At 39.9% G+C, this 12,924-nt stretch overlaps 1 long non-coding RNA gene across 1 annotated transcript; it reads right to left on the bottom strand.

Moving 5' to 3' along the window:
* Window positions 1-4,997: 4,997 nt before the first annotated feature.
* Window positions 4,998-12,461, bottom strand: LOC104961154 (uncharacterized). The gene is made up of 3 exons (XR_800066.1): window positions 12,450-12,461; window positions 11,487-11,490; window positions 4,998-5,087 (listed from the first exon to the last, which is right to left on the bottom strand). It is a non-coding gene; the product is annotated as an uncharacterized lncRNA (long non-coding RNA).
* Window positions 12,462-12,924: the final 463 nt, after the last annotated feature.

The following is a 12,924-nucleotide window of genomic DNA, read 5'->3' as shown; positions in this document are numbered from 1 at the left end:
ATCGGCAGAAGCATACCCATTGCATTGTCTGAGATAGGAGGTGGGTCCCAATACCTTGCACAGTATGTAGTGTACCAGAATTTTTTTCTCCAATATATAGTATGTCAAATGCAGTATGCCAAAAACAACAGGATGTCCTACTGCATCCATTTAGGGTTAGGGTTAGCTTGAGCTCAATGTTGGCAAAAGTATGTTTTAATTGTTTGCCTTCTTCCTGTCGCAGTTACTTTGTTACTACTATGCTTGTATACTCAGTATAAGTACACAAATACTTTTTAGGACATCTGCAGTATGTGATTTGGAACAGCATATCACGTTTACCATGTTTGCCGTTCACTTGCTAACGTTAGCAAATTAGCACTTAACACAAAGTACAGATGAGGCTGATGGCAATGTGATTAGTTTTTCTATTTAGTCAAAATGTTTGTTTATGACTAAATTGTTTACGAGAGTGAAGGTTGGGGACATGAGAATTTGGACCCCAATTCTTCCAAATCAATCTAAACTTACACGCTATATTTTTGTATCTATTTGATGAGTGTGCAGAGCAATAACATAAAAGGGCACACAAGGTAATGCTATTTATAAGATGCGCCTTACAGCACTACTTGTTTTTCCTACACTTTTTATTTATGGTTTCTGGCCTCTCCATCAGCTTGTTTATCCTTCACTTAAAAAGTGGAAGATTTAATTCAACACAGCTGTCCTGGATTTAAATTGCAAAACCATAACATTTTGAGTATTGACATCTTATTGTTATTTATATATGAAATGAAATTCCAGTTTATTGATATTTTACAGGATGGATTTTTATGTTAATTTGGCATCCAAGACTTTATTTGAATGCAGTCCAAAGTCAGCGACTTAATCTGAGTTCTGCATTAATAAAAGATGGACGAAATAAAGTTGAGTTTGTTTGGCGTTATAAAAGAGAAATAAATAAAGATTCTTGGTACAAAGTCATTCTTTAATTGAATCTTTCATGAGGTTGAGACTAAAAGGATTCCAGATCCAATCCAAACCTCCAGAACAGCTACTAAACAGACATTATGGCGAGATTGTTTTGTAAACCGCACAGGCAGCAGTTTGTAGAGAAAATGAACAGCAGCTAAATAAAACACCAGACCACCGACAGTCAGAGAGACTAGCTGGAAAGCAGAGTGTAGCATTTAGCATCTAAAGAGCCACGTACTGTATAGCCTTAGGCGATGGTAGAGACCAAAAACAGAGCTAAAAGAGAGAGGATATTTGACTTCAAATCCCAACCTAGACAGAATCAGATATTTAAATAAACAACTGTTTGCTCAGTAGTTTTCTATATTGAATGAAAAAAAAAAAAATGATGGTTTTTGCAGGTTTAAATATGGACTTTGACACCAAAGGGGTTGATAACATACATCAAAGATATTCTGAAAAACTTCCCAGACTTTTCTCCCATGAAAAGACAAAAACTTTGAAATTCGATTCCCAGGTTGGATTTCATCCCCACTGAAAGCTAAATATTTATCTCAGTCTGATCTAAATCCATGTCCCCGACAGGCCAGGCCAGATAGTGAAAGTCTTTGTCCCCTCAGAGCTGGGAGAACATCTCTATCTCTCAGGAATCTCCAGTATTGGATCGGGTCAGCCGGGCCTGTCAGCACCGAAAGTCACAAATCCATAGTGTGTAGCAGTTTGATGTCTCGACAAAGACAGACAGAGATTAAGCATGCTGGTGCCACGGGGTGCACAAGATCCACTAGTGTCTCCATCCTGCAGCTCGACATCAAAGAACAAGTTTGAATTATAGACAGCAAGTGTGCAGTCATGCCTCCGGTGGCTACCAACTCCCGGCCCGATTAACCCCTTTGCCACCCCGAGGAGAGAAAGCAAGCCTGGATCAATTACAAGACCAACAACTGCACATGAGCAGGGGTACAGAGGGTCCCTCAGGTTAGAAGGTTTTTCAGTTTGAGGCAATTTAAAGTTACAGCAGGGCTAACCTCTGACAATCAGATTTTAGATTGTGCATAATGTGTTGAACGGTATCTCTCTCTGTCTTTATATCATAGAGTTACACCTTTTTCCATTTGTACATCTATGAGGCTCTGATGCATTGAATACAAAAGCAGGTGCAAGCAGGTTAAGCTTTTCAGACAGGTCCACCAATTATTAACTCTTTTTCCAACTCCAAGGACTTCTCAGACGGCCCGGGCATTACCTCACTTTCTTTTACTGCCATTGCTCACGGAATATTTCCCTTAACTGAACGCCAGCGGTTACAATGGGGAAAGATTGCAGCATATTATCGGCAGATGGACCCAAGAGGATTTGGACAAGGCCATTAGAGCGCAGATGACACATGGGATTCATTCTTAGGATGAACTGGTGTCGTCAGCAGAAGGCAACGACGGTAAATAGAGCAAAGGGAAACAAGGAAACACTGATAACAGATGCTGATTTGTAAAATAACTATTTTTTTAATAATTACCGGCTTTGACTTTTTTCAAAGAGGTTGTATTCTACTAGCTTCAAAGGCAAGTGGAGTCATCCTCAATGCTTCCAACATCAATGGCATAGAAAAAGGGTTTTATTTTAAAGCTTGTATAATTGATAGGGACTTTTATTGCACTTTAAGTAAAGAGCAGTGCAGGAATGAGTCCTAAAACAAGAAAATGAGTCAGCATTTCACCACTTCCGGTTACCTCGTCTCATAGGTTTTTTAACGTGTTTTTGGTTAGCATAACATTTAGTTTGACTATATAAAATATATGAGTAAATACCCCTCTGGTGAATGTCCAAGCCTCTATGTGTCATCAACAGATATTGACAAGTGACCAAATAAGACTACTAAATGTCATCACATGAACTCAGCGGTGACGATGCAAAGACAATGCGACCGCGTTGTCGTTCGTTTATAGCCTAACGTTAGCTACATACTTCTGGCTATTGCATTTACGTTTCAAAAATCGTACAAATATTTATAAAATTTGAGGAATATCCTGTTGAACATAATGTGTAAGAATCATAAACATGTGTTTGCCACAGATCTTATTTTCCTGCAATATTCAAGAAGCCAATGGAAAGAAATCCCATTGCTTTTTGACGTGGGACCCCTTGAGTTGCTAACGGTTGGTCTGCAAAACAAAAACGCCACTTTATTTAGTTAGTTGTGTAAGTTGGTCATAATCCAAATGTTCAACATAAATGAAGTAACGGTAAATAAAGCTGCTGTTTTAGAATTCATGTGCAAATTGATTGTATAAGTGATTGATGTAATTGCATTTTTATATCCGAGATAAAACAAAACATAGTATAGGACGATTTTAAATAATGTGTTCTGAAACAGGATACCTGAAGTACATAAAGAAATATATTATTTGTAACAAAGTTACATAATAAAAGAGATAGAAAAACACGAACATTGTACACGCCGACGTTTGGGAGTTATTTGAATTGTTCCCAGCATAATTTTGAAAGGAATGGCATAATGATAGTGCAAAGACTGATTTAGAAACAGTGAGGCTAGAATACAAAAAAAAAGCGATATGAAAAAAAGCTGCCCAGATGGAGATAGGCCAAAAAATGAGATGGCAAGCAGCTGTTAAAGCCAGCTGCCCAGCCAGTTGTTCATAAGGGCCGGGAGGCCGGGCGGAGGGATTCAGAGACATTTCGGAAAGGCGTGGGGGGGTTTGAGTAAAGATATAACAAGCAGGCAGAGACAGTGAGGGGGGTTGACAGGGAGGAAGGAAAGTGAAAAAAAAGACTTCAAACTAAATGATTTTGTTCACTATGGCAGATTTAGGAGTGGAACAAATGTATCAGTAGGTTAACCTTGGCTCTGTTCTACATTGCACTTTCCTTTTAAATACATCTGAGAAACAGCTCAAGTTCATTATGAAAAAGCCCTATATACACAGTAAAAGATCCATAATGAAGAGATAATGGAAGCATTTTCCTAAAACAGCATGGGGATCAATATCACACTGAAACAAAGCGGCTGTGGCTCAGAAGGTAAAGGGGGCGTCTACCAATTATTAGAGGATCAGTGGTTTTATCCCCAGTCAAATGCAGTCAACACGTCGAGGTGTCCTACGAAAAGATAGTTGAGCACAAAGTGTTACCGTAGGCCTGTCTAAGGTATAGAAGTAGTATGTTAAATAAGCCACTGATATAAATACAGATATGTTTTAACTCTTCCACAATGTTGAAAGACCAAACAAGTTCTTTCAATGTGATATTTAAACCACTAAATCTCATCTGGTAGCACAGCATTTAGAAAAACTTTTGTGCTTTTTCAGAGTTCTCCTAACAGCCAATATTACCATTTTAGTAATGACAGTTGCTTATGGTACATAGGAGCCTCCTCGTCCTAGCTATCTTTCTTTATTGTAGATAAAGTGTGAAAAGGACTCATTACTAAAAGTGTTACATTTTAAATGTAACATTAATGCCTGCATTATGTCATCTAGAAAGCTTTTATGGGCATCATTTAATATCATATCATTAAAAAATCTGATGAATTACATGAAAATGCTGTCAAATGCAGATTTTCACTTACATTTGAAGATTGCGGTTACTTAATGAAGCCAATTATAAGTCAACACCCTTACTATATACATCAGGCATAACATCACCACAGGACGTCCAGGAAGCTCCTGTTCAGCATGGACTACTGGGCAGATGTTGGGGGAAAGCAAACCTAAGGCTGCCACCTTGTGGCCTTTCCTGAGTGATGTAACTTAAAGAGCATCACAAAAAGGGGAAAGTGCAGGGCAAAAGCATGCGATGACAAATCATTCTTTGACACTGAAAATGATCAGTGTTCTTAGGGTAGTGTTAAGTACATGGCTTTCATTTGCTTGAACTTAGACTGACAAATGCATAAACATTTTGATAATTCAAGCTGTTCAACTGTTCTCTCATTTTGGGGTCAAATTGAATACAGCATCACAGATGTGTAATTGTGAGTGTGCTGCATCAGATAGGGGTGTGGGTTTGAAAGATGTTCCAGAAACTTACTGTAAATTCTTCAGATGTTTCTGTGTTTGTGTTTCCTTTGGTCCGACAGCAACGCGCTGACCTCACCTGGCAGCCTCCGGGGAACTCTGATAAGAGAAAAGTACAAACAGATCAGTGAGAGACATTGAGCACGTTCCACAGCAGCTGCCATAACTCTCCCACAAAACTGCAGAACAACAGAAAGTGATATTCATCACAGGTGTTTTTAACAGGGCTTGTATTTATATTCTTTTATAAAAACAGTTTATAACATAATATAGGGTAAAAGATTAAATGTGAAATTATATTTAAAGCAAAAGAAAAACCAAATAAATCCCTCAAAATCAGAATACGGAAGACAGCGATTGTCTTGTTATTATTACATTCCCTTATTGCATATTCAGCTTTCTTGTAAACAGTTTTGATATTTATAATGTTTTAAATATTTCAGTTTTATACTATTATTTGACATCTGTATTTCTCTTACAACAAGGCAAACTATGTTTAAACCCAATGGCATTAAACCTGTTTCTGATTCTCAATAGGTAGAGGAAGAAAATATTGATACAGAATTGTATTGAAATATGATGTTTTGTGATACTAAATCAACTGAAAAATACATCATGGGCCTTTATTTAATAGTTTACCTGCAATGATCAACTCATTTAATCCTTTTGTAATGCTATACATCTCTTACTATTGCTATTATGACCCCAGTGTTTATACTATCAAATTGGGTAGAAAATCACTCTTTGTGCAAGTGCATCAATGTAGTGCTATGTTATTTGATGTTACATGCCGGGAATGGGATAAATGCTAGTGCAGAACCCTCCGTTCTAAACTTTCTTCACATATTTTCCCTCAACCCAACCCACAGACCCAGCCCTCTGTCTTTGTCCCACTTCTGTTTCTAAACAGTTATGCGGCTAAAGAGCTGCTGGTCACGTTCATATGATGTTTATATGCTATGAAAAGAGCAGTGGCGGCCGGTCCATAAGGGCGCTAGGGGCACCGCCCCCCCTCTTCCCACATGTTTGATTGTCATTAAAAATTAAAAATTAAAAAATAAATATATTTCCAATTTTTTTTTTTTTTTTTTTTTTTTTAAAGAACAAGGTACATGACAAGAGACAAAAACGAACTGACACTGAACACTGGAAGACGGGGGAATTTAAACACATGACAATAAGACACAGGTGGGAACAATCAGGGGCGGGACCAGTGGCGGCCGGTCCATAGGGGCGCTAGGGGCCCCGCTCCCCTCTTCCCACATGTTTGATTGTCATTAAAAATTAAAAATTCATAAAAAAATATATTTCCCAAAAATATATATATTTTTATTTTATTTTTATTTTTAAAGAACAAGGTAAATATTATATAGTTGGTATCAGTAAAATGTATAATCTACAATAAAATCTTGTTTAAAATTGTTTTACGATGTCTAAAGTTACTGATAAGTCACATGTTTCCTGCCTGGCCGCAGCGTGTATCATTACCCTCTCTCGTCCGGGCGGTAGAAAAGAGCCCTCAGCCAGAGCAGCTGCAACCAACAAGCTGACTGTTGCTATCTGTAAACTATGCCGCCGAAACATAATTTCAGCCAATCAGCGTCGTCAGATCTGATGCTCAAAGGGCGCCCTTTCAGCGCCCTGGCCTGTGTGTCTGTTTAGACTCGTATCCAAGGTGACGCTACAGTAGGGCAGGGCTATTCAACTACACATTCAGTTGGGCCAGATTTTAAAACTACAAAATTCAGCTGGGCCAGACATTCAGCGGCCTGTAAAAAGCGGGTAGTGACACACTTTAAACAAACACATATTACTGCGATGAAAAACATGCAATTTTTATTCATTGTTCATCTAACAAAGGTAGGTCAAAAAGTGCATAAAAACACAACAAATTAGCATTAATTTAACAGAATCTGAAAAAAAAGTGCACAGTTGTAGCATTACATTTGTTTGCTTTAGAAGTCAAATATTCAGGTTATTTTTTTTGAACCAGGCACATCACAAAGTTTATTTACTGAATACAATAATAGCAGTCTTAATACATTTCCTGACATACAAAAAAAAACAGCTAAAGAGCTCCAATGCAACACAAAGAGGTAGTACCGTAGCAATACTATTTTTTCACTTTTCAAGTAATAACAAAACAATCATACGTTTTGGTCACATTTGACCGAGACACATTACAAAGTGCATTTAAATGAATACAGAAAGAACTGTCANAATGGATTTTTTGTCAAAGCACTTCAGATATTCATTGCTATCAGGATGTTAAGAGCATTCCATGGAATGAGAAACCGGCTCGAGATACACTTTTTGTTATATTCCATGGAATGCTCTTAACATCCTGATAGCAATGAATATCTGAAGTGCTTTGACAAAAAATCCATTAAAAAAAGTCATCTGTGGAAGCCGTGGTACTGTAAAAAGCACGACCAATCATTTGAGGCGGCCCGGCTAAAATAACTGGATGGCCTACCTGCCTGTCAGCCTTCCAGCTGTGCACAAACTTATCTCGTGCCCTCATTGCTCATGTGCGCGTTCATGTGTGTTGGAGGAGGGGCTAAGGAAGTTGCAGATTTGTTCCGGCTGTATTTTTCAAATTCTAGCGCACTCGAGCTGGTTTCTCCAAAATTACCTACCCCACCTTTAATGTAATAGCAGTTAAAACGGGACCGGTCAAATTTGACCGCGAACACCAAAGTAAGGGGGGGGAAACTAAGACAATAGGAGGGTTAAGAAACACACACAGGGATGTTTGCCAAACAATGGATAAGGCAAGGGTTATTTTAAAAGTAATCTTTACTGTTTGCTCTTGAATAGTTTTCTTTTACATTGCTGTAAATGCAGAAGTGTTAAAAAATCTGATTTATTTATGCATGAGACCGAAAGTCAGAAACATGGGACATAAAAAAAAGTCATTTTTGTTTATTTTACATACTACTTTTTCAGAGCAACCATTTGAGGATTTGAGCAGTTAATTTTCCTCCCCAGGCTCTCAAAAGCATGTGTAAATATACAAAAAATATAATTTGAATAATGTGTTTGTCCACACTTCCACTGTTTCAAGGACAAGGAGGCTGGTAAAGAACTTTGAGCCATTATGTAAAGTGAACCAGGTCCCTCTGACCTGAGGTCATCACCCTAAATTGGCCAGAAGTCCCTCCTCATCTGTCCACATTTAAACTCCCTCTGTGGCTACCACTCTCTTCATCTTCTCCCTATCGACGCACACCTTGGTAATTGGTGATGTGGACCATATGTTGGCTTTGAATGGCCTTCTGTTCTGTAGAGCCGTTTAAAATACTCAAGGACATATCATAACCTTGTTATTAGGCTACATGTACCTTCCTGGCCTGGCGTCGCTGGCAGGAGGACAAGTCTAGCTCTTTCAGCCCTTATCAAACATCTCCTTTTTCTTCAAGCCTGTCAAATCATCACGTTTAGCCCTCTGCTGCAACACGTTTTGTTCTGTCACTGTGTAATCTTCACCTCTGAGTGACCTCCTCAGACCTTATAGACGCCAGACGGACCGAGGGGAACCGGCAGTGGTGTGGCCTTATAGCTGGAGGGTCAGTGTATTTTTAAAGAGATGGGTAGAGGAAAAATAATTGCAGGTTTTGTACAAATGTGTGTATTTATGTTTGTGTCCTTTTTATTGGTGCATTGTCGCCACATCGCTATGAGGTCACCAGGAGGTCCCTTGAGCTGCTTATGAACACATTCTCAGTCTTCTAATCCTTTCTCTACCAATTAAGACCATTTTTTTCTTCAATCGCTTGTTTAGTGTCTGTAGCTGGAACATTTTCATTGCTTGTTGCCATTTTCATGGACCATTCTTAATATTATTTTCGTATTTTTAAAAAACAAATGTACCCATTGTAGAAGTCTTGCTTTATAATAATTGCTTCTAGGCAGCTGATTTGAACTCCAGTCAAATACCTTTTTTCAATAGTAGAAAGTCTCAGTCTAATGTACCCTGAAAAAACCAATAAATATTGTCTTTGTGTCTCAACAGGTTAACTTGTTTCTGTGAGGAGTTTGAGTCTGAATGCATGAATAGATGCAGAGCATGGTCCTTTGTCATCCTACAGGTAAGACACATGTCACTGTCCGGTCTCTTCGTGCACATCTTACTCTTATCTGTTCCTCTTTTAAAAGTACGTTTATGCATAACCCACGTCTGCAACAGTCATGATTGACACTGGCTTTGTCTATGCTCCGTTCTTACATTGTTACGTTGGTCGGAAAATATTACTCTACAAGTTAACAACACTGCAAGATTCTATAAAACATGACCACATACAGCCAACCGATAACAAGTAACACAATGAAAATAGGAGGCACTAAATGTTGTAAATCTATCTACGAACACAAAAATCAGAATATCAATACACAGGAGCTGCATCTGGACATAGGATATTTAAATTGTTCATTGTTTGTGGATGTTTAAACCCCTGGGTGAATCAAACCGGCCGTCATTGACAATTGTTCTGTGTTATGTTTAAATAAGGGTGGGTTTTCCACCTTTTCGAACACATACAAAACTTTTTTCGGCATTTTTGGCAGGCATGACATTGTTCCTTATTGATGCTGTTTTTCTGCTAGCCTTGCAATTTATGTGATGTCAATATAATTAATCTTAATTCCCCAAAGAGGTGTAACCCAGGGCATCCACTTTGATTATTATCAGCCTTTTAAATGGCCGTTACCAGCCGCCAATCAATTGCATAGATCTGATGGTATGGCTCTAGTTTACATCGTAGTTGGCTCGGTAGGCCGTTATTCCCTATTGGTAAGCTGGATCTCTGCAGGGAGATTCAAAGCTAGGTAGGGACTCTTACTGGTTGTAGTTCTTATGATAGAAGCAAATGAGGAAGTCAGGTGATGTCCTTTGAAAGAGGAACAAAGTCTGCATATGTCAAGGATGATGGATAGTCAAACAGACACAGGTTCTACCCTGAAGACAACTCTTTGTGTCTGGTTTAAAACTATGTAACTAGAAATCAACATTGACTTATTAGGAGTTATATACATTAGATATCGTAGTTAACTTCCGTACATGATTTCAGTTAAAGGGGACCTATAATGCAGAATGCACTTTTGTACGTCTTTTATACATGAATATGTGTCCCCAGTGTTTTCAGCTCCGGCTCGGAGCCTGAAAAAGTACCGGTTTTTCCTGTTCACACCGCAGCGGTGCCGCCTCTTAGCTCCGGAATCCGGTTCACTTCCAGCTCCAAAAAATTGTCGGTCTAGAGGCAAGAGCTCCGGAGCTAAGAGGCGGCGTCGCTTACTTCGAGGCGTGCAGGAAACTAAACCCACCTCCCCTGAACATGGGTCGACTGAAGAGTCTCGTCATGCCTGGCTACAAGCAGTAGTGCTGAGCAAAGTGACTAGAAGGCAACCACACATTTATAAAAAGAAACACACTTTATAAAGTCAGGCAACACTAACCAGGCTTCGTGTGATTCTGTTTATTTGCACCTTACTTTGACCATCCGTTCACTGTTATTGATCATTGTGGGGAGCAGGCAGACGTTTTGTTTTGTATTATAGCAGCTATCGGATGGAATCAATACATGGGCTGCACAGGTTGTCGTGTCCGACTATCACAAGTAGAATCATAATAAAAAATACGCCGGTAAAATGTGCCTGTAGAAAACGGCTTATGCCACAATAGGATAGCAATAGCAAGTAGTCAGTTTAACTTCGGTTGCTATGCTAACATCACCCCTTTTATACCAGAGATACTTTAATAACAGCGTTGTGATGCCAAACAGCATCAATTCAGACTGACACACATTCACTTAAGGGGAACTGGGGATATGTATCAGCTGCTTGTGTGACAGTCAGACAGTGAGTACTTTAGAGAGGCCGCTCTAAAGTATTAGCTAACCCGGAGCTAACGGGAGAATAAACTCCCGTGGAAGAGCAGCCAGCACTGCAGTGGTCGGTAAATGCCGCTGAAACACATTAATAAACGAACCACGGCACTCTGGAGAAAAGCATAAGCTTGGAGAAGTCGTTAATTTATTTAATCTGACTTCGTGTGATTAAAAGCAACACGATCATCGACCCGACGCAGTCCCTCGTTGTCGTTGTTGTGAGCGCCGTTGGGGAGCAAATCAGCGATGTAAACGGTGACGTCATGACGCAGCAGCGGCTGCACAAGTCGGGACTCTGGGTGGTGTGAACAGAGCGGGAGCAGAAAAGGGAAACCGGAGCTGAACCAGAAAAGCTCTAGCTCGGAGCTAGAAAGGGAAAAGCGCTGGTGTGAAAGCCGCATTTGTTATTTATTGAGCTTTAAAACAAATGAATAACGACTCTATATAATAATATAATAAAACACGGAGGACGGAGATCTATTTTTCTCGCCCTCTTCCGACTTGATCAGAGCACGCTCCCCTCTCCTGCAGGGGGGCGTGGTCAGCTGCAGCTCACAGAATCAGCCCCCTGCAAAAACAGGGCTGGAGAACAGCAAATAGAGCGAAATGAGGCATGGCTAAAATGCATGATCTGTTTGGTATTTTGAAAACAGAAATGTATAAATATACCTTATATAGGTATGGCCCTACAATATATCATTTAAATATAGCATGATAGGTCCCCTTTAAGTAAACACATACTTACTTCAACCCAAACATGATCATTTGTATCGTTTACAAGGTGTTTGGTCGTGATCTCTACTATTAACAGCCATTAAATGGTGCTCATTCAAAATAGGCTAAATCACGGCCTCTCATTTCTTACAATTGCAATCTCAACACAATATATAGTATTTTTATATTTTTTCAGATCCTCATTTTGGTGTTGCTGCTTCAATAGAGTCCCTATCACAAAGCCAACATAAAATCATTCCTTTCCTTTCATCAGTGTTCCTTATTCACATGCAGCCTAATAAGGAAAACATGTAAGAGAGTTAAAAACCGAAGCAGTTAAGCAGCCGTTCCTGGCCCTCTTCTTTCCCCCAGTGCCTCTGTCTGGCGAGTCCAGACACACCCCCGGTAAAAGGTGAGGATGCTTGTTCTTCACCTCGCTACAACTGGGTCAGCGAGCGAGCTGAAGGTGTTTACCTACGGCTCACATCTCACAGCGCCCTCAAAGACCCTTACGTTTGGACTCATACTCCAGGAAGGGGTAGCTTGTATCAGGAAAACCTCAATCTCTCAACTGCATTTGAATAATAATGTGTTTCATGCAATTCTGACTATTCAGATGTGTGGATTAAGGGTCATTTTACTGTCAAAACATGCTTCCTGGAGGATTTGTGGTTATAGCCGTGTATGAGTGTTCACAAATGATCCCCACCAAGAAAACCAAAAAGTATCAACAGCTGAGTGTGTCTTTACCTCTTCCAACACTGACTTCACGTTGAAGCATAGATCTGAACTGTGCAGCCTTGCATGCACAAGTAATCACGCACACGCACACGCACACGCGCACACGCACACGCACACACACACACACACAGGCTACATTTTTCACTCACTCACTCAATCAGTCTGTCTGGCCGGCTCTGACCTGACCTGCTGAAAGGCTTTCAGGACCGTGTCTCAGTCAGCCAACAACTCTCTCTGTTCAGAGGCTCCACAGGTTCAAGTTGGACGCCAGTCTGTCTTCCCTCCTCATTCCTGCACATTGGCTGCCTTGTGTGTGTGTGTGTGTGTGTGTGTGTGTGTGTGTGTGTGTGTGTGTGTGTGTGTGTGTGTGTGTGTGTGTGTGTGTGTGTGTGTGTGTCATAGAATAGATGCATTCAGTTTATTTGAATATGTTGCGGTCCAGTTGGTTGGAGTTATCCGTCGTTTTGTGCTCATATTAAATCATTATTTAATGTCATTCTTTTGTTTAGGCGAAATGCCTTTTCTCAGTCTTCACCACACGTAAAGCGAACGAGTGCATTTGCTGTTCCACAGAGGTAGTGATGGTTCTAACTGAG

The sequence above is a fragment of the Notothenia coriiceps genome, unplaced genomic scaffold (genome assembly GCF_000735185.1).
Source record: "Notothenia coriiceps isolate Sejong01 unplaced genomic scaffold, NC01 NC01_scaffold00032810, whole genome shotgun sequence".
NCBI lineage: Eukaryota > Metazoa > Chordata > Actinopteri > Perciformes > Nototheniidae > Notothenia > Notothenia coriiceps.
This window is presented reverse-complemented; position numbering and strand designations above follow the sequence as displayed.